At 37.6% G+C, this 25112-nt stretch overlaps 1 long non-coding RNA gene across 5 annotated transcripts in view; it reads left to right on the forward strand.

Moving 5' to 3' along the window:
* LOC134423094 (uncharacterized) overlaps positions 1-25112 on the forward strand; it is a 453551-nt gene that overhangs the window by 218963 nt on the left and 209476 nt on the right. The window contains exon 8 of one of the 5 annotated variants that reach the window (XR_010028998.1): positions 3618-3668. The exons of the other annotated variants lie outside the window; for them this stretch is intronic. This is a non-coding gene — a long non-coding RNA (uncharacterized LOC134423094). The remainder of the gene's footprint in view (positions 1-3617; positions 3669-25112) is intronic. 5 annotated transcript variants of the gene reach the window in all.

Consider the following 25112-nt stretch of genomic DNA (forward strand, 5'->3'; position numbering starts at 1 on the left):
CATATGACCCTGATCACTGCCATGATTCTCTGTCTACTATTAAAGTGGGAAAGGTCTTGGCCCTCCAGGTGCTGTTTCAAGTATGAAATAGCAACTTGTCTGTCACACTCCCTCTGCCTAACTTATTGCTTAAGGACCAAGCAAAAATGTTTAATGTAGAAAGGGTCTCATGCAGCAGCAAAGTAAAGAATGTGTCTTATGTTTCAGGGCTGGTGTAGAACTAGGGCACTAAGAGTGCATCAGTTCTTAAAAATGAGCAAACATTAAAGCAAATTTGAGGCCTAATCTCAACAATTATATTTTTACTCTTCCTTTCTTCTTTTGGGGAATGCACTGCTTGAAAGTCATGAGAAGTACCTTTAAATTTCACGCAAGAACGGGGGTGTATAATAGCTTAATAAATTCCATGAGTCAAAATTGGAAACTTTAAAAATATTTTCATACAGAAATTCATATCCAAAGCAGATCTTAGCTGAATTTGGGAAAAAAAATGAGCTAACAAGCAAAAATTTTGCATGAAAATATAATAAAAAACCCTAAAGCTTTAAACCAGACTCCAGAATTTTGTAGGTGAAATGAATAGGGTTTCCTATGATGTGCATTTTTCCCTCCTTAGTAAGTACCTTGTTTGTGATGTTAATTTAAATCTTGCCTAAGTTAGGCAACATGAAAGACTTAGGATACTTTTCTATGCAAATAGATATGGCTTATCAGGCCTACCTAATTTTTAAGAATGAGGCATTGGAAATGATTCTGTACTCAAGATAACAGAACTGGCCTAACTGGCTATTGCTCTGAACATTGTGCAAGCTTTGACACAGCAGTTGTCACATGTTTCCAGCCCTGAATGCTTATCATTTTAAGCCCTGTAGTGTTGTTAAATTCATGTAAACTGGTATGTAGGGCTTGACAACCAAGAACCAGTGTTTGTATACTGAAATTCAGCTGCATCTGGACTGAACCAGAAATTAAGTAGATATAATGCCAGAGTAATAAAGAGGTTGGATAACCAGCTTATATATGTTTTGGAGTGATTTTAGGTTCTTAAATATACTATTACAAAACAATTTTTTTTTGCTTTGATGGATGTGCCTGTGAGCATCTGACCTACAATTCCTTCTCTAATGCAGGGGGAGGGGCACTTCTGGGTAGAGTGCTTCTGGTCACCTTTGTCAAGGTAGTGCTGTGTTTCTTACGGTGACCCCCATGATCAGGAAATCTTAACAAACACAGCTGCAGCATGTTACATTGAAAAATGTTTTTCTTTGAAATAGAACGATACACATTTTAATACCCTTTGCAATATATTTTGGATTGCAGTTGCAAATATCATTTTTTATAGCATGAAAAGTCCTCTCTTCATGTTTTGTCAGAAGCATATGTCCGTGTGTAATGATATACATATTTAATATGTATGTATGCTCACATAGTGAATGTATGTGTATATATATATATCAAGTGACTTCATAGCTTATGTTAAGATAACACCATCCTTTAAAAATAAAACCTTACAAAATTTTATATAGTTGTAAACTAAAGTTATGAAGTTATATGTGAAGTTAAAAGGTTATAAATGCAGTTCTGCTTATCTTAGTGGAAAACCAGATCAGAAATTGTCAGCAGAGTACTTTTAGAAGAGTTCTGTCATGACTCTGAAGATGGAAAGCAAGATAGACAAGGATTTAGAACTGATGCAAAAGGAGAAGGGAGGGCATATGTTCCTGAGAGAAAACCATAAAAAAGAAATGTAAAAAGTGGGAAAATTGGGGTGTGTCCATGCTGAGCATATGTTAGACATTAACTCATAGCAGGCAGGTCTTTGCTCTCTGTTAAAGGAAAAACTAGAATTCTATCGAATAAGGGACACAGAACAAGCAAACTGGATTGGACAAAATCTTGTAGCCCTTCTATGGAATATCCATAATGGCTGAATGTTCTCTATGTGTCCTTGATCCACTTGGTGTCTGGATCTGTGCTGCTCTTTAAAACACTGTTTACTCTAAACAGAAATGTCACACAACCAGAACATCTTGGGGCTAGAGATGGGATTATGTGGTTCTACTAATCCTCCTGTTTTCACTTTGTTTTCTTTTAAAAGTCAAAAAAAGGTTGTTAAAAATTGTCAGTCATTTGTCTGTGGACAAGTGCTGGGTTTGATGCTGCCACTGGCCATTTAGGGGTGAAAGGCTTTGAGTGTCGTGCTCTCTGGGATGTAACTCTGTGTTTGTTCATTTTCAGGCATGTGCAATGCTTTGGCCTTCACTATGCTCATAAGTCTTCCACAGTGATTATGACTAGGGTCCTTAAATTATATTGTAATTACTATTGTTCATAGTAATGGCTTACTAGTAATAATTACTAATAATCTTGATAATCCCCTAAGGAAAAATACTGTAGGTGGAAAGCCAGAGATGGAGTCATTATAACAGAGACACTTGTTTCTTGTGTCCCTCTTGTAATAAAGTAATTAATTCCCAGCTTTTTTTTGAGGGTGATGAAGAGATTTCTGAAGAGACTTCTCTCATAACAACCCTCTCTGCCATCCTGCCCCAAAAACTAAGAGTGGAAGAATGAACATGCCTTTGTCCTGACTCCTATGAAAAATTCAAGCAGCAAATATGGCTTATTTCCATCCAAACTTCTGTCTCTCCTTCCCAATTTCTTCATTCTAATTTTCATGGTCTTCTGTGCTTCATAAGCCTGTAGTGTGTGGTAGACAAAAACTAAAGTGTTTATAACTTGGTAGACAACATCTTCCCAGAAAATTGTCATGAAACCTCCTTCTCACAGGATATGTTGCCAGGTATGCATTGTTTTTATGTACTTAAATTCACTTCTAAAAAATGTGCACAAAGATCTGGCTGTGTTTATCTATGGCTTTAAAAGAGCAATGATCAAAAGAGACTGTGTACTGTGATCATTTAGCCTTCAGACTCAGTAAAGAAATTCTTACTCACTTCTACAAGTGCATCTCTGTCCAGGGATTTGTCCCATATACAGAATGTACCTGCAGCTCTTGGCGTCATGGAGGGCAAAGAGGCAAATATTTCTCATTGGCAGGTGAAGTAATGTAAACCTGAATGCTCTGCTCAGATTTTTTCAATAAATGTTTTTCGTCACTACAGAGCTTTATACAACAGCAGTAAAGGCAAGAAAGGAAATTAGAAACACAGCTGAGACTGCATCTCATACTTAATAATGGCCTAAAAGTCTTACTGTTTATTAAAACTAACACCCCTTGTCAAGGTGTTGATCAAAAATTCTCTGCAGTCTCTCTTCTTTGATCTTTTCATTTTAGAAACCACAGATATTTGTTGCCATTTCTTTATTTAGGTTTATGTCTAAATATTGAAACGCAAAACTGCTTTCCAATAATGTTGTATGGTATGGAGTAATACTGAAATAATTGAACCAGTAAACTCATCACTAAACAAATTTGTCCACTCACAAAGAAAGGAGAACTTCTAGTGTAACACCAACACAAATTGTCAAAGATGGCAGTAGAAAGGATGCTTTTAAAAAGCCTGTCATCTCTGAGCCTCTTGCATCTACTGTTGTCCAGTCAGAGTATGGGCATAATCTATTCTAATATCCACATTTACCTTTTGTTTCAGCAGCTCCCTGGCTCTTGCACATGCAAAACATTTGAATTTCCTGTTGGCTCAGAGGTGAGATTTATAACATTTATTAAAGCTGCTTTTCACTGTGAGTTTACTGGGCAGAAAGCCTAAGAGGGCCTTTTTTTTTAAGGGGGTTTAATTGCTTGAATTTACCAGAGGGGTGAACATTATGCTTTCTTTGCAGCACCACTATCCACTAAGATTGCCAGGTGTTGAATTTCCCTAGAGGTTTCCTATTTATTGAAGGAATTCATGAAATATCCATCTATCCAGAGCCAGAGCTCCTACCATCCCTTTCCCATTCATTGTCTTGATTTTGTTTCCTTCATGGCTGCTTTTGAATTTCTTGGTTGAGCCTGTTCATTTCTGCCTGTTCCTGTCTGTAAGTGTCCTCCCTCCTCTCTTCTTGTGCATCCTGGGCTTTACAAATGGGCCAGGCTTGCTGGGAACTGAATGTGCCTGAACGCCCTTGCTGGGCTGCGGCTGCTGGTGCAGAGGGACAGTTCAGTGCTGGGAGCGCACTGGTGCTCTCAGCAGGGTGGGAAGGGAGACCAACAGAGCACAGGAAAGTCGGGACAAGTAGAGGGAAGGCTGAAGAGCAAAGAGGTATTTTCCAATGTTTAAAGTACAAGCCTAGAAATAGCCCTTTAAATCCATGAATGGTCTTCTCAACAGACAGCAACCCTACTGTCAAGTGCGCCCAAGGAAGGCAGACCATAATTGTTAGCAAGTGTATTGTTAAGGGAATTTACTAATTTACTGATGGAGCAGCCGCTTCAGTTGAAGAATAAATTGGAATATTTTGGTGCATTTCCTTTAAAAAGTCATCCACTTTAAAGTCTATGTATTAAAATTACAGAGTCTTAAATGGGGGGTCTCCTTTGCTAAACAAAAGGTATGCAAATTACATTTCAAGATTTATATTATGATAAAAACTGAAACACAAAAGAGACATTATCTTGCAAAAATGTAAAAGTACGTTGCTTCATGAGTCTATAATGATATAATGTGATGTTGCTGTAGTTAAAAATGTCAGAAGGGAGACAATGACCTTAAAACTTTCAGGCAGACACATTAATATTGATTGATTTTTAAGAGATTAAACAGCAAGAATATATCTATACATAGACTGGATATTGGATTGTTTGAAAATTTGAGATGAGATACAGAACATTTCGGTCTTGTAATACTTTAGACTTAATAGCAAGAACATGCATTATATGCAGCCATTTGTACTACAGGAAACCAGATGATGATTTACCTTGACTTTAACATACTATTTCTTATAAAAACCAGTGGTATTCAACAAAGCTAGAGGATCATTTCTGGCTTAAGCAAAAATGTCAGTCTGTCATAGAGGTCAAAAAAGTCTTAATGTTGGTTTGTTAGGTAGCTTGTTTTTAACCTGTATCTATGTAGATCTGTATGGTGTGTTACAATTATTTTATATACACAGACATACACAGATTCCTAAAATATATTGGGCACTGTAAAACCTCAAGGCCTTCTGGCCTTGAACCAAATAATGTGACTGCATATCAAATATCGTGTCATTTTTTCCCCTATTTTTGTCAAACTGGAAGAAGGTTGTCAGTAACACTTCATGTTTAAGTAAGTTTAGGCTCATACTTATATCCATACTTATGTCAGCAAAGTCATAAGGAAATGTGCTTCGCAGTGACGAGGAGGGTGCTAAACATTGTGATATTTAGTATTCCCCTGGGGCATTTTATTTAATCATCTCAAGTTGATGGAAGTTTCATCTCACAGATAAGCTGAACTCTTAATGACACTTCCATTGGCCAGAGAAATGAGGATGTTGGTCATAGTTGGCCCTTCAGACTTTTAGGAACCAGGCCACAGATGCCTTGGACTTGGAATTCAACTTGCAAGAGAGAACAAATCTGACCAGTAGGAGATGGGCCATCTTGCTGGGAAGAGATCCTGAAGCACTGTACAAGCTGGAGATTTTCATTTAGAATCAGACCTCACAAAACATGAGGCAGATAATTATAAGTTGTAGACCACATTTTTATAAAGATTTTTTTAAATATCACTTTTGAACAAATCATTAGTCTTTTACTTTTTTTCTCTGCAGATATTAAGTGACTGAAAATTAGTATTTGAAAGAAAGAGAACGACTGGGAACCTGGAGTTCAGCATAGACATTTTGCATAATAGGGAATTCTTGTTTTCCAAGAAGCAAAGACAAGAAAAATTATTGTGTGGCTACTTTGCCTCCAGATTTAATTTTTTTTTAAATAGAAAATGGGAGATTCTTTTTGGGAGAACTATCAAACCAAAAAGTGTCTGGATGTCATAGCTGCATGCTGTAAATGTCTCTTAGTTTCACCAATGCTAAAACCTGTTTTGACCTTCCAGTAAAAGAAAATAGCTCAAATGGCTTGTTTAATATACCAGAGAAAGCACAGTGTCTCCAAAGGGCCTGGCCTAAGTGAGCACCCAGAATCCCAGAAAGCAAAGAAATTTAAAGGCAGCCAGACTTGATTTAATTATTTTTTACTACAAGTCTCATTTCAGAGAATGATTAACGGGAGAAGAGACATAAATGGCAAAGTCTTGATCAAAGAAGCTGCTGTCAGGGTACCATCTAGATAAATTAGGAAAAGAATGCTCAGGTTTCTGTGAAAGAAGACTAATGACATCAAGTCAAGATGAAATAGAAAGGAGCAGCATTGCAGGCTGGAAATCATAAAAGACTAGCATGCCCTGACAAGAGGCCCTGAGAAATTTCCCGAACTGGAAAGTAATTGGAATTGGAAAGGAATTACTTTCTGTAAGTGCCGGGTCTTGAAGTTACACAGGACTGAAGATGACCCAGGCACCAAACTTGCTTTTTGGAACCTGTCAAGACAAGTGAAGAAATCTGGAAGCATCGGAAGCAGCAGCTGTTGTATCAGCTCTACACACTGCAGGTGTTCTGCATCTTATGTGCTCACTCTACTCAACTAGGATCAGTCCCTTCACTTAAAACGGTCCCACCTGGAGGCAAGCAGACAGTGGATAAAAAGAGACTGTGAAACTAACAGCCAGTAAGCATTTGTGTAATTTAGAGAACTTGTTTACAGGAATGGCAATCTCCTGGAGAGAGCAGTGGCCCTAGCTGAAATCAAGAGAAAGCTTTACGAGTGATCTAAATGTGCTTGTGTGAAGAGAGGCATCTTAGAAGGTAGGATTTGTCTTTTGGTATATACATATAAACATAAAGAATTTCAAAAAAGTAAATTAAAAAAAAATCCAAACATCTTTCAGTGGTCCGAGGTGTACTCCTGGAAATCTAGTGTTTAAATAAAAATAAGATGACCCATTTGTCAGGGAACATTGAATTGTTATTTAAGTATTGACTTAGTTTTCTTACACTAGTATTCCTGTCTAGAGGAGCAGATCTTCCATTAGAAGCCTCCTTCCTCAGGTTTAGATTACAATATAGAGTAGCATTTCTGCAGACAAGCACTTAGTGTGATCAGTGCTAAAACTGTGTGAGATTAGCTAATGTACTTTTCTGTGATGTGCAAAGTGAATGCCAGGACGCACCATTGTACCTGACTGCAGCAGCATGAAGTTACGCTTCAGCAGCATTCCATTGGAACGTGGGATTTTGAAGGCAGGGAAGCGGTCTCTGGGGTGTTGCCCGTCAGCAAGAAATGGTTTTTAAAAGTAGGAAATAAAGGAAGAGTCTGAACTGATGTTTAGAACAAATAAATGGCAGCAGTAAAACTTTCAGTGGTAGTATTACATGCCGTCATAGAACAATAGCTAAATGAAGCATGTATTTAAAATTTGGTGAGAAGCTTTTGTACATTTTAGTTCTGTTTGGCTCAGCGGGTGTGCTGCACTTTAGACTTCAGTCTCCAGGGCTGTCAATCCAACAACTTTCACAAGCACTATATTCACTTAAAAGCTGAAAGAGAAAAATAGAAGGGGATGATGCTAATAGCACTTAGCACTTATATAGCTTTCCTCCCTGAAAGTACAGAGCAAACATGAGGTAATTAACATGTACTTTGTCTTGGAGATGCAAATATATCTCTAAACAATCCTTAAGCAAAGAGAATACAGACACGTAAAACCAACCTATGCCCAGCTGCATGTTTTCAAGCTTAAATATTGTGAAATGCTATTTATGGTATAACTTCTCCCTGTAGTTGATCAGTAAGTCCAGCTTGTGGAATCCAACACAGTATATTTCAGCATGCAGGGCTCCTTCTTCATTGTGTGAAGAACCTAATGTAATAATTTCAGATTTTACTTAATGAAGTGCGTGATACAGGTAACCATCAGCAAGTTATACAAGGGGGTGTGTTATTTGAGTAGTCAAAATATGGGAATAGGTTGCACAGGTGTACCAGTTATTCAAACTGCCAGGAGCCTCTGGAGCAATCCTACTGTGCCTGCTCCAGTATCTACCCACCTGGTATTAACTACTCTGACTATGTCCCACAAAGTCTTGATGAACAGATAGTTACCCACCTAATCCCCTTACTAAGAAACTTCGAAGTCTTAAAAGGAAAGAAACTGAAAAGAGAGGTTCAGCTGACACTGAGAAAAATTAAATGCTTTTGGGGAGGAAAAGAGACAGGTAAAACTATAAGTCTCAGACTTAGTTTTTCTCTGAATTAGAAAGAAAAATATCTGCAGCTGTGGTGTGTTTTCAGTGTACTTTTTTTTCTGGTTAAAATAAAATTTCAGTGCTGTTTGCAAAGCTGGAAATTGACTTCTAAGTCAATTTGATAATTAAAGAGTTCTTTTGAGCCCTTGAGCTACTACCAAAGGCTATCAGCACAGATCAGCCAGGATGTGGAGCAAATCTGGTCAGGGAACTATCCGTTTCACTCTCCTCTTCATTCTTAGGCCATTATGATTTTAGGATGGCAAATCTGTCAAATTTGCAATTTCCTCCAGTAATAGAGTTTTGGCAGAAGCTGATGCTGGTGCTGTACTGTACTCATGCACAGTTAGGTAACCAGTACATGCTTCATTTGAGAGAGGCACAGAAAGCTTCTCAAAGTTACTGCATTATACTTTCTCTTTCAGTGCTGAACTCAGCTGCTGAGAGCAGAGGAGGTGTGAAAAGACTTGTTAATAAAAGTCTGTTTAGATTTCATTACTCTGAATAACCAGATCAAGACAATACACCTTGCCAACCCTCTGAGAATTTTAGTCCTCTCTGGAAAAACTTTCTTTCCTGCACTGAATATCCTTCCCAGTGGAATGCTTATGCAATGCAAGCAGAGCTCTCTTCTGCTGCCTTTGATTAACAGAGAGAGTGGAGACTGTCTTCCACTTGCAGAAGGTGGAGCAGGAAAGTTGAACAAAAGAGCCAGGGAGGTCTTGTTTCTCCTACTCAGATACATCGAAGAAGCCTCCAGCACCACCTTCCAATATTTTAGCTTTCTGTTTCCCTCCTATTTTATAAAGGGGAACTCCTTTGAGTAAAGGAGGAGCAAAGGTGACTGGTGTGGAGGATAGACTAGATGGCAGTGTGGCAGATTGGCGTGGCAAAAATGCCAAAAGCATTGGGGAAGGTCTTGGCCCATGAGATGGGCAATTATGGGTTGGTTGTGCTCAGCTCAGAGCTGGGGCTTGGGGAAGCCATGTCTCAGCAAGCTCCAGCATGACTTCTGGGCTGTGTCAAAAGCATTTTATTGGCTAGATCTGGAGAAGTGTCCTACCAAGGCTGACTAGAAGAGAGGTGCAGTGGACCATAAAGAGCTGTACCAAAATAGGAATTTTTTCCTCTTCACAATGGTTCTGGCCTTTGAGCAGTGAAATAAAAGTGAGCATTTCTGAATGAAAGCAGTAGCTGTGGAAATATCTTTGTCTACATGACAAGCCCTAGTCTTTAACCAATCTGAGGACTTCAGAGATGTTTTTCAGTTTGCTGTAGAAGAAAAATACCAACCTGTGGTAGACTTGGCATGTGGTATAGGCAGGCTTTTTCTCCCCCAGAAAATTAAACCTCCATTTTAATCACTGTGATTTTCTTTTGTTGTGGTCCTTTTAAAGTTCTGCAAGTTTTGCTTAGATATTTATGAAGACTTTTAAAGACTTAACTCTTGATGAAAGCAGAAATAGCCTTGTAAGCATAAATGCTACTGTTCCTTTCTCTATCAGCATGCGCACTAACCTGAATACCCTGAATATATATATATACAGATTTCAAAACCCAACTAGTAATAAATGACAAGAAATGGCTGCTGGAAAGCTGAGTCAGTCTAGTTCAAAATATATTGCACTGTGTTACACTTTGACTATAAATTCAAAATAAATTACAAAGGTTAGTAAAATCTTATTTCACTTTTCTTTTTGCCTGTCCACTTGTATTTTCTAAATAAGTCTCAAATTTAAATGATTAATGACCTAGCTTAATTGAAAGGAAAATTATTCAGAGAAGAACACATTTTAAATAGCACATTTCCATATGCGTGCTTTACATTGTTACTGAGTGATAACCTAATACAGTTAATTAGTACCTTTCTCCCTAGTATAACTTATTTGTCACCAGGAGCAGGATTTAGCCCTTTTCATCTTGTCATGGCTTTTGGTCTTAAGTGCTTGCAGTACCTTGCCCCATCAGGAGATCCAGAAGGATGATGTTTCGTTTATTCCAGCATTGCAATTTTTTTTGTAGAGTTACTTAACAAAAATATTTTGTTATATGGAGTGGTTAGTGATGTAGTCATTGAAGTCAGTATGACTTTCACAATTGATTTCAATGAGAAGAGGACTGTGTTGACTGTGACTGTGTCACCCCAGTAAAAGATGAACACTGTGCCCTTTTAAGTAATATGTAACACCCATATTTTAAGGACATCACTTGTGAAAAATGCTCTGGAAAAGAAGGGAAGAATGATGTGCCTGTTATTGCAAAACTTACCTTCTGAATTCTGTTTCTAGTTGCAAGAGAAAATATAAAATGTAAGGCATGTGCTTTGTGCTTTATTAATATTTATTTAAACTCTCTTCTGATACATTGCCTTTCTGATGCTACGTGGTGTTCTCCTGCACTATTTCCCAGCATGATAGCTAATGTCCTTCTCTGAAAATTATCCATTAAAATTTTATCAATTTTGTGTTTTGGTGAGACAGTATGAGGAAATGCCATTGGAAAATTAGATTCCTCTTTGACATCAGGCGCCCAGTCAGCAATCCAATCCCATGTGTTTCTACTGAGACATTAGGATTTGATATAATTTTGGGCAGAAAACATTTTAAAATGAAACAATTGAATTTTCTGGATGGTCTTGGGGACTACTTAGCTTAAGAGAATACACTTCCAAATCAAAAGCCTTTCAATCATTCTAAATATTATTTGGATGATATTTGCTTTATGTGTAGTAGCAGTTTAAATTTGTATTGAAGGTTTGACTGGCTCGTGCTCACAAAGATGATGTATGAAATTATTATTTCATATTTTTCTGGTGTTTGCATTGCAAGTGACATCTGGCTGACAGGAACTTGGAGAAATGGGATACAAAGTGAATGCTGCAGTTACCACGGTCTCATATTTATCAAAAGGCTTGAGGTTGGTCTGTCTTTGTTTCACATGTGAAACTAACAACAATGGAAAAGAAACAGCTCCTTTTTTTATTTAACTGAGTTGCTTAGAAAAGGAAGATAGATGAAGAAAAATATGTTAATTGTATTCTGTATTCATTTAATTTATGTAGACAATCAGGTATACTGGCTGAAGGACAGTTCTCAACTTGTATGGAGGGGTTGGTTTTGTCACTATTATACCTTTAGATTTTGGCTAATATTATATATAATTCATACACTCTATATCACAGAGATAGGGAAGTCTGGAACAAGCCACTATGGAAGACTGGCAGAGTTCTTTTTAAAATTTGTGTTCAGCTGCACAAATCTAAAGGTAGGTTAATTATATTTGCATTATATCTTTGAAATGCAGCCGTTGAAATCCTTTCTTTAACCAAACTCTTACCCCAACACTTTTTCATTAAGCTCCTGACATGTCACTTGTCTAATGGTAAATTTGAATTAGTAAATTCTTGACTGGAATACAGGTTTTAAAAACTATTTTACAGTATAAAATGAGGTATGAAAATTTACAGTGCTTTAGAAATATGTGTCCAGCCTTAAAAAAAGGTTTTTTCCTAATGTATGCCGTTGGTGAGGAAGTTCTGCTGAGCTCTGATGTGTTACAGGACAAAACTAAAGGTGATACAGTGAAGCGTCCAGTTTCTGGCCACGCCCTGCCTTCTACATTGGCTGGAAGTGTTTCTTGGACACCCTCAGTCACTACCCTGCTATCTTTCATGCTTGTTGGGTTATAATATAGACTGAGGAATCTGTGTGAAGAAAATGGGGGAATTTGTAACGGTTGGGTTGTTTCCAAACCATCCTGGGGGCTGTTCCACTATATGCATGTGTAGTTCAGAAGAGAAAAGCAAGAAGAGGTTGTACAGAGATAGTGAGGTGGGTAGAACAGTCTAGGAGGGGAAAAGTCTGCTGGAGAGAGACAGAGAGACGGCAGACCAAGTAATCAAAAAATAATTGCATCTGTACTGCTGTCAAGTGATTTTCTGATCTATGAAGTTAACAAGCTGAGAGCACTCAGCATCTTCCAGAACTTAGACCTTTGCTTTTAAACAAATGGAAGATCCTGCTGTGTGGTCCAATTCACAGGAAGCAAGAACTAACCGTTGTTTTTCTTTAGGTCTGCAATTGCAAGGTCAAATTGGGAAACTTAAACCCCAACAAAAACAAGTGAAACAAGATACAAAAAACTGAAGGCAAGAAATACAAAGCAAAACATTTCCAAATTGTTCACAGAGGAAAATTTTCTTCCCGTAAGTGAACTTTAAGAAGAACCTATCTTATTTACTGATGACATAGGGCATTTGCCTGTCTTCCTTTCTTAGACATTGGCAGTGTGAATACCTTCACTCTATTCTTCTCTCTGCTTTTGCAAATATCTCCATATAATAAAGACTGGACTTGTCCATTGCCATACTTGCCTTTCCTCTTTTTTTTTTTTTTTTGTCAGACAACTGAGCAAAGATCGCTGAGATGTTGATCACTTCAGACCAGCAGAGTATCATTTAGACCATTCAGAGCAGTAAGTGTTCTGAGTTTAGCAATAAGACAGAACTGAGCAGAAAACCAAAGTTTCTGCTCAGAAAACCAACTGGTTTCCTAAGCATTGCATAGTAGTTCTTTTCAGCAATTTGTGAATCATGCAAATTCTGTGTATGATTCACTGGAATATGCTTTGCAATTTTAGATGAAGGTCATGAGTAATTTACCTTGTACTAGTTTAGGATATCATGAACTTGTCATGAGGAAACACTAGGTATCTTGCCACTTAAAACAAAGAGTGGGTACTCTTGGAGCCTTTCTGAATGGGTACTATTCACTATGATGATTTGTATGTGCTTGGATGGTTTGTTGTAGATGGATTATTATAAAGCACTGTCTACTTACCTGTTTTCCATATTGTCATTTACTCTTTTTGAACAAGACATCTTTTCTTGGGCTCCTTTAGAGCTCAAAAGACCTGGCATCAATCATTCCCTAAATCAATGAATGTATCCAGGCTCTCCTTTTGGGAGAGCTGGACTGGCTGAGCCAGATCCCATATCTGAAATTTTTATGCAGTGTCTTTACTTTCTATCAGAATGATTCATATACAGAGATATACAAGGTATCTTGAACCTCATTTAAATAAGTTTGCAAGTGCTACTGCTTCCTTTTGAGCTAAAGTCACAGAACTCTTCAGTTTATTTTTTTCCACTTTTATTCAGCTCTGTGTTTTATTGTTACATAGTACTTCTGTCTCTTCTTTGTGATGTATGAAACAAAGCTGTTCTAGTTTCTTAGCCAGTGTTATTTATGCTCAGTGCTGATGTATATTACACTTTCACCAGTCTACTTCTCTGTCTACCCAGCCACACACTCAGATTTTATCACCTTCTGGTTAGGATTGCTGGGCTTCCTGTATGCCAACACAAACAAAAAGCAAGGAAATAAGTGGTTAAGTCATTCAACACCCCATTTACACTACACTCCTCAACAATCTTTCTCAATCCCAAATACCTCACTACCAATGACCACAGTACACAGGCTTCCAACTTCACCCTGATTACCTTGTTTTTCTCCTGTTTACTATTCAAGACATAGTTTCTTTTTTCTGCTCCATGATTTTACACTTTCTGTCTTGAATATTTGTACCCCAAAAGAAGACATCATTATTAATTAAAACTTGAGAAAAGTCTGTTGTTCATTATTGTTTGCAATGTTGCAGGATTAAGAGCTGAGGGTCTGGGAAACACTTCATTCATTGCATTCTTTACTATTGCCCTTTGTGTGCTGAGTAGTAAAGCCATGCTTCTTTTTAATAGTTTGCATTTCCAGCCTGTTTCATGGAACAAGAGTAGGTCAGACCTCATCTTTTGCTCTTTTGAACCTTTCTCAGCCTGTGGGGTAAACCAGATTGGTCAAAGGTCTGATACTTTTGAAAGTGGAATCTTGGCACTTTCTTCTGTGGGGGTGAAGATGAAAGTGAATGAATGACACTCAATATAAACAACCTTTGCTTTTCCAGAGAAGAGTAGTAGCACCTACATATACTACAGGAACTGAGTTCTCTAGATCATGATAATGTCAGCTGAAGTACTTGAAAGTGAATTTTGAGGCAATTTTAAGGAGTGATTTGTATATATAAAAAGAGTCAGAGGAAAAGTATTCACTTTTTGTTTAATGACTAGAACTAGTATTAGCTGTGATAGACTGATGAACTGCCTGAAACATTTCAATACAATAGAAGGCAGAATATATTTTTATTTGGCAGAAGGCAGTAGGAAGAGGAAAAATAGCATATGTCCATAAACCATGAACCTGAGATTTTTCCCTCTTCCCATTTCTTACCCACTTTATTCCTAGTTCTTACATCTGGAAGAAACTTTGGATAAACAGCAGTCCTGAGGTAATATACCATAATGGCAAAAGCATGCTGAAGAGGGTGGAGTGGAAAAGAAAGGGGAGAGTCTGTGTTGATAAATAAAGTAATTTTCCTTCAGCTTACCTTCACAAAGTTTCTGGGTAGTTTAGAAGAGTGTTGTAGAAAAGAATGTTGCCTGCTTGAAACATTGCTTTCCCTAAAGGCTACACAGTAGTGTATTGGAAGATACTTGTCCCTCTAGATGAGAAGAATTTCAGTTCTTGACCATGGGTATCTTTGGCTGGACTAAACAGGAAGTGTGGAAAGATTTCAGAGAGCCGTTTTAACCCTCTGTTATGACACATCTGAAGATCTTGATGGTGACTCAATTTGGCCGATTTTGTTTAACATTTTAGTAGACTATTTGCTTTTTCTCCTCTCTCCATTAGCTTTGTACAGTTGGTGTTGAATTTTTGTGCTTTTTAAAATTCTTTTTCCATACTAAAAAAATATAGACTTTATTTATAGATTTTTGTCTAGAATAAACAAACCCTGTCTACTTTGCAGATAATTAAATGGCACTCAAAACAGAAAAACAATGTGGAAAGTTGTTGAAATGATGGTAATAGCTGTGAATTCCAGCAATACTCTTAGTGATGGAGAAAGTAACGAGTGTGTGATTCCCCTGTAGGGATGCTGGTGTCTGTTCCCTGCGTGTGGACTAAACCTTTACATACAGATGAAATTTCACTCAAAGCTCATCTGAACAGCCCTTTAGTAACAGCTATTCTGAAGTCTAATATCCTTTAAAAAAATATTTCACCATCCATGAAGTTGAGTTTGGCTCAGATAGTAGAAACCTTGACACCCCAGATACAGAGTGATCCTGTTTTGTATCGAAAATAAAATGTATTTAGATTGTTTTACCCAAGCCATATCCATGTAGTTGGAGACTGCTAAATTCACATGAGAATGCCTGTCTGCTTTCCATCTGAAAAATAACGCTCCCTTTCTGCCAGTAAAGATTTCAATATAATATATTTTCAAAGTAATCTTTCCTTGATCAGCAGACTACAGTATTTTATCATTTTGAAGGCTTTCTTTCCTTTATGGGGGAATACTTCACCAAATTGCATTTAATATCTATTAACTTGGATTTTTAAAAGATCAAATGGCCTTCACATCTAATGATGTTTTTCATAATTTATTTCTTCCAAATTGATACCACTGCATACTTAGAACTTGCTTTCTGTTCTCTCATCCTATCTGAAAACACAATCCTGACAGGAGTCCTGCCTTATGAAAGCATAAACTTTGTGGGAGTAACTATTATGCCCTCCTTTTTTTGAAGGAGACATTTCTATTACATTTCTACCCTTCCAGGAGCTCTTTCCAGATACCCAATCTTTTGTTGTTTACTTTCACCATCTCAGTTTTCAGAACTGCTCTGATTAGATGATGTGTTGGTTTTTTTGCTTAGTTGAGCTTTTACTTTTGCATCTGTTAGCACATTCTTACCCTGTCCCACCTGCTCTTTGGCTCCCTGGGCTCTTTATCAGAGTAAATGTCGATGTTGAAATTTCAAAACATCTAAGTAAATAACAAAACCCATGCTTCTGTTACTTTTTCAAAGAGTCAGCTTCCCAAAGAAAAAAATTACATTTTGCATAGTTATGGAAACAACAGTGAGCAAATCATAAGATGTGTTGCTCATATTCTTATTCTGTTCTATTTCTTACACTATGAAGGTAACTCTATTATGTGAGACTTCAGTCTGGAGGTGTAACTGTTTATTTTTGAAGATGCCCAGAGTACTCAAACTACAACTACTCTGAAAATAAATATACTATGTATTAGCATTCAAATATTCCTGTCCAGAATGATTTTCTGTGTTCATACAGGTATTTTTTCATCTATACTGTACATAGCTAGTATGAAATAGAAAATAAAATATGAAAAATCACCTAGAAGGGAAAAGCAGACTTTTTAAAAAACTGTACTGAATAAAAGTCTGGGAAGCCATTGCTTGTTATGTAACTGTTGTGGATAGATATGTTTCCAGTCAAGGGTGGCTGGTGCATATACTTTTTTTGCACCTCAACAACTTCAGTTTTATAACTGTTTGCATAGACGTTATGAGAGCAATTAGTAGACTATATGCCAATTCATTGTATAGGTGTTTTAGCAGGTGTTACAAACTTGACTTTGCAGTAGTGTTAGGCATCAGATCCCAATATGCATGTGTCCAGTCACAGTCAATACAAGTTTCAATATTTTGCTGTGAATAGACTTCATTGTTACAACAATCAGACATAAATGTTCCTGTGGGGGCATATCTGCCCTATTAGCAGTTTGCAAAAGTTTTAAGATAATATTAATCTCACTTGAAACTCTATGCACAAAGAAGAGCCCTCTCTAGATAGTTTAGTTAATTTTCTTTGGACTTCAGTTTGGACTTCGGACTATTCAGATTGTTGCTGTTATGTTGTTGGTTAACTATCATGTTGATTGTTATTAGGTTGGTGTTTCTGAGCAGCAATTTGCATTATGATGCTTCAGCCCATAAAGAGTTCAGATTAACTTTTTTCTCACATTTAATTTTTTAGTTTTAATGTTTTGTTTCCCTTTCACTTTGAAATCTATTTTTTAGCACTCTACAATAATACTATAGCTTGGGTTTGGGGGTGATGTGCTTTTAAAAGAGAATCTGAAGTCCTCTATTTGCCAGTACAATAGGACTTAGGAAGTTCCAGTATACTTTTTCTCTTGCTGTCTTTCAGTTGCACTCACTTTAGGTCTGAGTAGAAATATGTATATATCTCTAAGGCGGCCATGCCACAACAATTTCCCCAAAACTTTACACTCACTTCTAAATAAAGCTGAATTCTAACTGCTGCCATTTTATCTGAGAAGTAATGAAATTTCTGCCTAGACTGGAGGCACTTAACCTAGAAAGATAAACAGAGAGCACATGTTTTGTGCTTTTGAATTATTGTTTGTGGTTTGCTTTGATAATTTTGGACTTCATATAGAGCTAGTTACTTGTAGACAACTGGCAATTACTATTGAGACTGTGGGTATAATCCATTAATATCCCCTAATTCAATGCAACCATCCAAATCAAACATTCTTCTGTTTTTAAAAAAGCCTGCAGGTAATGAAAGCTTCAGAACATTCATATGTGTAGTGTTACAGTAGAAAAGTCTAAAGTCTGCATTCAAAGACCTGGTAAAGTCCCAAGCTCATATTAATGCAACTTCAAGCTTCTAAGAGAATATTTTGACTGTTTGCCATTAGCCCTGTTGCTTATGGAACAGCAAGGAACTAAACTGGTGCCCGCTGGCTTTGAATACCTCTTTTTAGGGGAGGTCAAAACTTGAGCCAAAGAAAATGGGGAGACCCACCCCAGTGACCATGCCTGATGACATTACCAGATGTATCTAGAGAACAGGAAACTACATCTGTGATGTTCTACAAATATTCAGCCTGTGGAAAATGGTGCTATGTGTGGGAAGACTTTCTTATGTCCAGGCATTTCTGATTAATCCGAGATTAAATGCTAGGTTTTCCAAATGAGGAAACAACTGTCTTCATTCCCAATTTGGAAGATTTTGTCCTGTCAGACCTGGAGAATACTGAGTATGGATTTCTTGTGTTATATAAAAAAATAGGACAGTATTTCAGTGAAAATGTAAAACATTGTTCTTTCACTAGTTCATATTAATTTCATTAATCATATGTAACAGAATGTAAAAAAACTCATCAGCAAATTACCTCTGAATTGGTAAATAGATATAAAGGGATCCTCAAATGCATTTTTCTTACCTGGATGTCAAAGTCCTATAAAATTATCCTGTAAGGTATCTTCCAGTGTCACCAAATCTCTTTTGATCTCTCACAGTTTAAAATGGTCTGAGGAGTCTAAACAGTTTTGTTCTCTCTTCTTTTAATTGCTTCTTTTTGAAGCCAGTCTGTTAATAATCAGATTGTGTTGTTTGTTATTTCTGAACCTTAGTTGACTTAGCCTGTATATAAACAGTCTCCTTTTGGTATTGCTGCATCGTGTTGCTGGAGAAGGAGATCACATTGCTATGTGCGGAAGCAGTGTGGAAGATGTCACTTTTGTATCTTTCCAATCTTAATGTTGTCTTCAATGAGATGGAAAAATCACTAATAACTATAAATTTGATAACCTTCAGAAAACCTTTTGCTGAACAGTCTTGATTTCTGATTTGTACTAGTTTAAGTCATTCCATTTGCATATGAAAACAATCTCTCTCTTCCCCCATCTGTTATATTATTGATTTACATCTTTCAGGTAGTTATCTGCAATGATGCACACAAACATTCATAGTTTAATACTGTCATTTTGAGCTGATTTCCTATACTCTATTGAACATAAACCATGAAAAATTTAGGATACATTTCACCTTCTTTTAAAAGTTTATTACAAACTTTGGAAGCCAATTGTAAGTGTTTTACAATAATGGATATCTTTACATTCTTTTTTGATGCTCCATATTTTTGTGACACTTGATAAATACCACTCTATAGACCAATAAATAGTAATTTTGAACCAGCCTAGACCTTGATTGCTTTGTTTAGGTAACTCTGTGTGTGTAATCATGCACACAGACTTTGAGTCATATCCTGCCAACTCAGATGACAGTAACTAAAAATACTTCTTCCCAGGGGCTGGCTACAAGAGGAATCAGGATAGTTCTAGCACACTCCTCCTGACTGGGAGGTGCCATCATAGGTGGTGATAAACATACCTTTGTGGTATCCTCAGCAGGTGAACCAAATATTGACCTGCAGAATTTGGGTGGCCTTCGAAAGTCATTGATGCACTGGAAATAGACTGAGAGTATCACCTGTGCTTTAAAATACCTCCTATGTCATCTCACTGATGGGGTGACTTCAAATTAGGTATTAGGCTCTCCTTCAAAATGTGGGTACTGTGTGCAGGTGGAACTCAAGTTATATGCAAAAGTGGAGTTACAGCTCCAGCTGATATAGCAAAGACAAAGCCCAGTGTGAGTTTGAATAGATATTTTTCTCTATAAAAGGTATATACTCTGAAAAACATGTTTCCTGGCAATGATCACCATCAGACAACCAAGTCAATATAGCAGAAGTCGAGCTTGCCTGTCAGTTCATCTGTGAAAACAGCCCCTTCTCTCTGTTGGTGAGTGAAATAGTGAATGCTTCCCCTTAAATACAGTACAGGACAATGAAATGCATCATCCTCACTTCCTTAGATACACAGTTCCTCTCACAGCTGTGAGGAGCTTCATCTTGGCAATGCTTCTGGACTCCATTACATCCAAAATTAGTCAGCAAATAGTTTGGAAGGACTTAAAATAACTAAAAAATTAAGAAATTGAAATGATGACTGCTCTATGTGAGAAAAGAGTAAAAAGAAATATGAATAAATTGGCTGGCTGATGTATTCTGGGTGTTTATCTGAGGAAGCCTCATGGTAATGACATCTGTTAGACATGACTTTCTGTAGTCAGGAAAGGGCACTCTTTAAAACTCTTGTCTGTAAAGTTGGACTATCTTTGGTCTGGAGTACAGCAGAAGTACTCAGGTCACTTAAAGCTGGGCAGATCACAAAGCTGAGCTTTCATTTTACTGCACTGATAACCTGGTGAAGGCTTGAGGGCCTGGGGTTGCATCTGCCCTAAGTCCTTGCATTTGCAATCAGAACTTCTAATGAGAATAGGAGGAAATCTTGCCATCACACTCTATGGTGCAGAAAATCAGAGGACTTTATTTCATTGTAGGGTCATTAGATCATGAGGAACTTCAGGAAAAAAGTCTCTAAAAGACTAGTCTTTAAAGGATTTAACCCATTCAGTGGTAGGGAAGGACATCTTTCGCTGGAGCCGTAAATGAACATTCCATTATTAAAGAAGGATTACTGTTCCCACACAGACCTAACAGCATATTTTGTATCTTTTTATACCTCCAGAAGGGGAAGTTTCTTGATCAGAAACTCTTTAAGTGTTTTCATACCATGGGAAACTGAGGCTTGGAAATATAACACCATTTTCCCCTTGTTGTAGCAAGGCAGGGTGGGGGTTAGATCTGAAAAGGGGATAGCCACACTTGATGTTGAAGGGTAAGAATATTTTACACTTTCTCTTTGGGAATGGTGGAAGTCCTATTAAAATGAGTTGTTTCAAATTTAGACTGAATGAAGTGCTTATGAATTTACTATGGGGAGCAATCCACCATTGGCAATAGAATGAACATAATGACCTAATACTACAAAGACTGTCTATCTCTGTTTCCTGTAGATCTGTTAAATGTTCGACTTAGGATTTGATTCCAATGTGACCACCAAGAAAACAGAATAAAGAAAGTTTTCTTGCCCTTGGTGTGAGTGTAATATTCCCACATTTTTTTATGGCAGTCCTAATCTAAATGATCTGCAACCTTTGAGCACAAAGACTTCAGGCTTAGCTGGGGCAGGTTGCAAACTGCTAAGCCCTGCTAAACATCTTCATAGCTGAAAAAGGCACAGGGTTCTTAAGCTTTTATTTGAATAGGCTGTAGCTATTATTAAAATAACCTTCAAGTATTGACTCAAAATCCCTTCACACTTTGCTAAAATTGTCCTGAAATTTCTGTCATTCTCACTAATATGTTTCATTTTCTTTTCTGCATGCTGTACTTAGCATTGTGAATATTTTTCCCTCTTTTAACTTCTGTATATAAAAAAAATGTTGGTGCCATTTTTCTAAAACAAATAAGTAAAGTGAAATTTTCCCTTTGATAATTTTCTCTGCTCTTATTAAAAAGCACATTGCTTAAAGCTGCCTCTTGTCTATTGTAGTTCAAATGACAAGTCCGAATTAGGTGCTTTAAAAGTTTGCAGTTACAAATGGAAATGTCTTTAACTATTTATAATCATCTTTGTTTAAATTGTCCTTACACAGAGAAGCAAGGTAAGCGAGGTGCTGAAATGCATAGAAAACAGGATCTTTTTAGAAAGTCAGTGGTTTTGTGAAACAGACACCTTCTTATCAAGGTCTGAGGAAGACTTATTTTTATTTGGTTTTGGTTTTTCCACCAGCATATGAAATATTTACGTGTTAGGCAGTATCAGGAATACCCATTTTCCATAATGTTGTACAAGCCCAACCCATCAATGTGCTGGTTAATTAAGTGTGACCTAAACCAACTTGACTTGAGCTCCGCATTAAATGCACAAAACCCATTTGAGCTGACCAGCAGCAGAAGTGGTACTCAGAGAAATTGAAAAGGATTTCTCCCAAATGCTTTCTACTTACTTACAGCACTCAAGTAATGGCTGAAGATTAGCATATGACATGACAGATTACATTAAGTCATGTCTTTCCAGTGCTTTATGACAGCACTATCACATTAGCTTCTTAGCACTGGCACATCGAGGCATGCAAATGTTTTCAGACCCTCTTATTCAAATCTACAAGCTGACATGGCAGCCTTGATATGATTATTAGTCATTTGAGAGACTTTAATTCACGTCATCAGATAACAGGTTCTGCTAAAAGGTTAGAGAAACTGTCTGCTTTTAATGAAGCCCTCAAAAAAGACCCTCAAAAACCTCCCTGCTCACAGAGAGCCTGATTTGACTTTATTGACAAGATCCCCCTAAGAGTGAACTTGACTTGAATAAGTAAGCAGGCATCTAGAGTGAAAAAACCACTGACTTCATTTAAAAATTAGACTGAACTAGGTTGAATTCCTATATTTCTGCTTCCCATTTTCTTTCTGGTTGTATCGTAGTTTTAAAGACAAGGTGCTCTGTCTGGAAGATGTTTTCAGCATATGGTGCTGAGTGAGGAAAAGTAGGGCAAAGGCTGGTCCAATGCTGTAGTGGCAGACTCTCATACTGAGTGGGAGGTCACTGCTGCTTATTTCAAAGGTTAACTGATGGTATCTTGTCACAAGGGTCTGTTTGCACTCTTTTAGTTCGCATCTTTTAACATGACTTCATATTCAGGTACTGTTTTATGTGAAAATCATTCTGCTTTTGCCTTCTAATGAAAATACCTAGTAAACTAGACACCCATGGTCAGTGGCAGTTAGCATAGGGTGAGTAAGGTGAGAGATGATGTTCTTCCGGAGCAAGTAAAAAGGAGAGGAGGCCTTTACCATTAAAAAGGTAATTTGGTGCTAGAGCAGTGACTTCTCTTTGCAGAAGGTGTGGGAAAATAGTGCTGATCCCAGCCAGCATTGTCCCCTGACCTAAGATACATGTCACAAAATTAAAAAAAAAAAATCTGAGTTCTTAAAATCCTTTGTCAATAGTGTCAGGATGGCCTCTGTATTAGTAGAGTTTATGTTAATATATTACTGCCCAGACTACAACTGACTTCCAGAAAGCTTCTGGTGGCTTTATGCCTGGAACTCACTGAAAGCTTTTGTTACCTTATTCCTTATTGTTGACTAAGGAGGAAGCTGAAAGTTGCTTGTGGACTTTGTGAAGCACCTAGTTTAGAGATCACTTTTCTTATGCCTCAGACTTTCTCTAGAGCCTTGCTTGGTTTGCCTGTTAGCAATATGCTAACTGGGAAATCAGTAAACAACTGTATTTAGGTTCAGACACTTTGTATTTAGGCTACTTGTTCAGTTGACGTGAACTTTTTCTGTGAAAAGCCAGTTGAGAATCTTGAGTGTAGGACTCACATTAGTTATCAGGACATGCATATAGTGAGTTTGAGATGAGTGATTGCAGCTGATTCACCTTGGTGTAGATGACCTGGTATCTATCACCTTTCACATTGCCTCTGAATGTCACCTCTGCAGCACACGTCCTCCAGGAACGCCGGTTCTGCTCCTGCTGGATAGAAATGTGCCAGGTACAAACCAGCTTGCTGCTCTATGTCAGCTCACTAAATCCTCTCCTCTTCATTTGCCTTTGCCACTCCTGCAGCTGTGGCCACAGTGGTCCTCTCAGATCCAATCGACCTATTCTGCTTCTATTTCCATGTCTTCCAGCTCTTTCTCTATCTGAGCAAAATCAATTGCTCTAAGTACTACCAGTCTAATCTGACTGTACTTCAGCCCATTCCCTAGAGGTAAATTGACAGGATGAGCAGCAAGGCAGTGGAACATCAGCTTCTTTGTTACTCTTTCTACTCTTTTTACCAAGAGCTTTTCTTGTCCTTAACCACAGCTCTTCATCACAAGACTCCACTTCTGTGCTTCACCAGCACCAACCAAGCTTTTTTCTGTGTTTGCTTCACTGATTCTCCATCCCCTCTCACATCCATCTTAAAATGTATCTTGCTTACCCTTGTTAATTTCTCTCTCATTGGATTTATGATCAAGTACTTTAACTTAATCATACAATGTCTTTTTAACTGCATAATGTAACTTAAACCATTATATTTTATAAGTGTCTACAGAATTTTCATTTCTATGAAAGCTACTTACCATACAACACAGTCACAGTGCTTTTTGAATGTTTTTTTTCCCTGAAACAGTAACAAAAAAATCTTCCATTACATTGTTATGTCATTGCTCAGAAATTAATTTGCTAGACTAAAATAAAATATTTGGACTTCAGTCTTGCAAACGCTTCCACTTGAGTTCTCCCACTAGGCTTGAAGAAGATTGAGAAGATTTAGGCCTGTTTGTGGGGCACTCCAGCAACTGACAAAACAGGTGAATGACAACAGAGGGTTTTAGGGCCACACTCTCAGGTGCACCTGTGAATCTTCCTACCTATGGCAAGAATAAAGGTATATAAAATTGTGATAAAAGACAGGACATAACTGTACCAATGGTTTTTCCTCATCTTAGAATAAGTGTATAGGCTCTCTTAGCACAAGTTGTAAAGCAGATTAGGTAAAACAAATTAAGGAAAAGGGTTAATATCCATATATATATATATGTATACACACATATATATGTCAATAGTATGTGTTAGGAAAGATAAAAATATATAACACCTGTGAATCCTCACAGCACAAGCAAAATCAATCCCACAGTTATTCTTACGGGATGTGGCATGAATTAGCCCGGCTGATGTTTCTTTTGATTCATCCACTGTTTCACTGGGCTGGGTACTTGCTTTGAAGAGGAAGTTCGGTACAATTTCTTCCTGCAGCTCTACTGGCAGCAGAAACCTTAAGCAAACTTTGACTGCAGTGTGTGGCACTGGGTGTTGAGATCCAGAACGACTATCCCCTCTGTTGCTGGATGTGTTGGTGCTGGCAAAAGCCTTGAGTCCTCAGCCTGGCACATTTCCAAACCCAGAATGATCCATCCTCCTTCATGGGTTGATTTCAACAGCAGAGGGAAGTAATGGGAAATGACTTTTAAACTGGAGATTCCAGTTGTCCTTCAGCTCCAGTCTGATGGACTTTTAGTGCAGCTGCTGCCTGTATTAGGACACCTGACCTGCTTTCATCTCCTCTGTATATCTATTCCTGGTCCTCCTTTGTGTCTCCTGAAACACTTAAAATAAAAGACTACGATTAGAGAAATACAAATTATTTTAGAATCCCTCCTGAGTCTCTGAATTTTTGCAGACAGTCCTGTACTTGCAGTTATTTCCATCTTGTAGT

Source organism: Melospiza melodia, chromosome 11, assembly GCF_035770615.1.
Source record: "Melospiza melodia melodia isolate bMelMel2 chromosome 11, bMelMel2.pri, whole genome shotgun sequence".
Classification (NCBI taxonomy): domain Eukaryota; kingdom Metazoa; phylum Chordata; class Aves; order Passeriformes; family Passerellidae; genus Melospiza; species Melospiza melodia.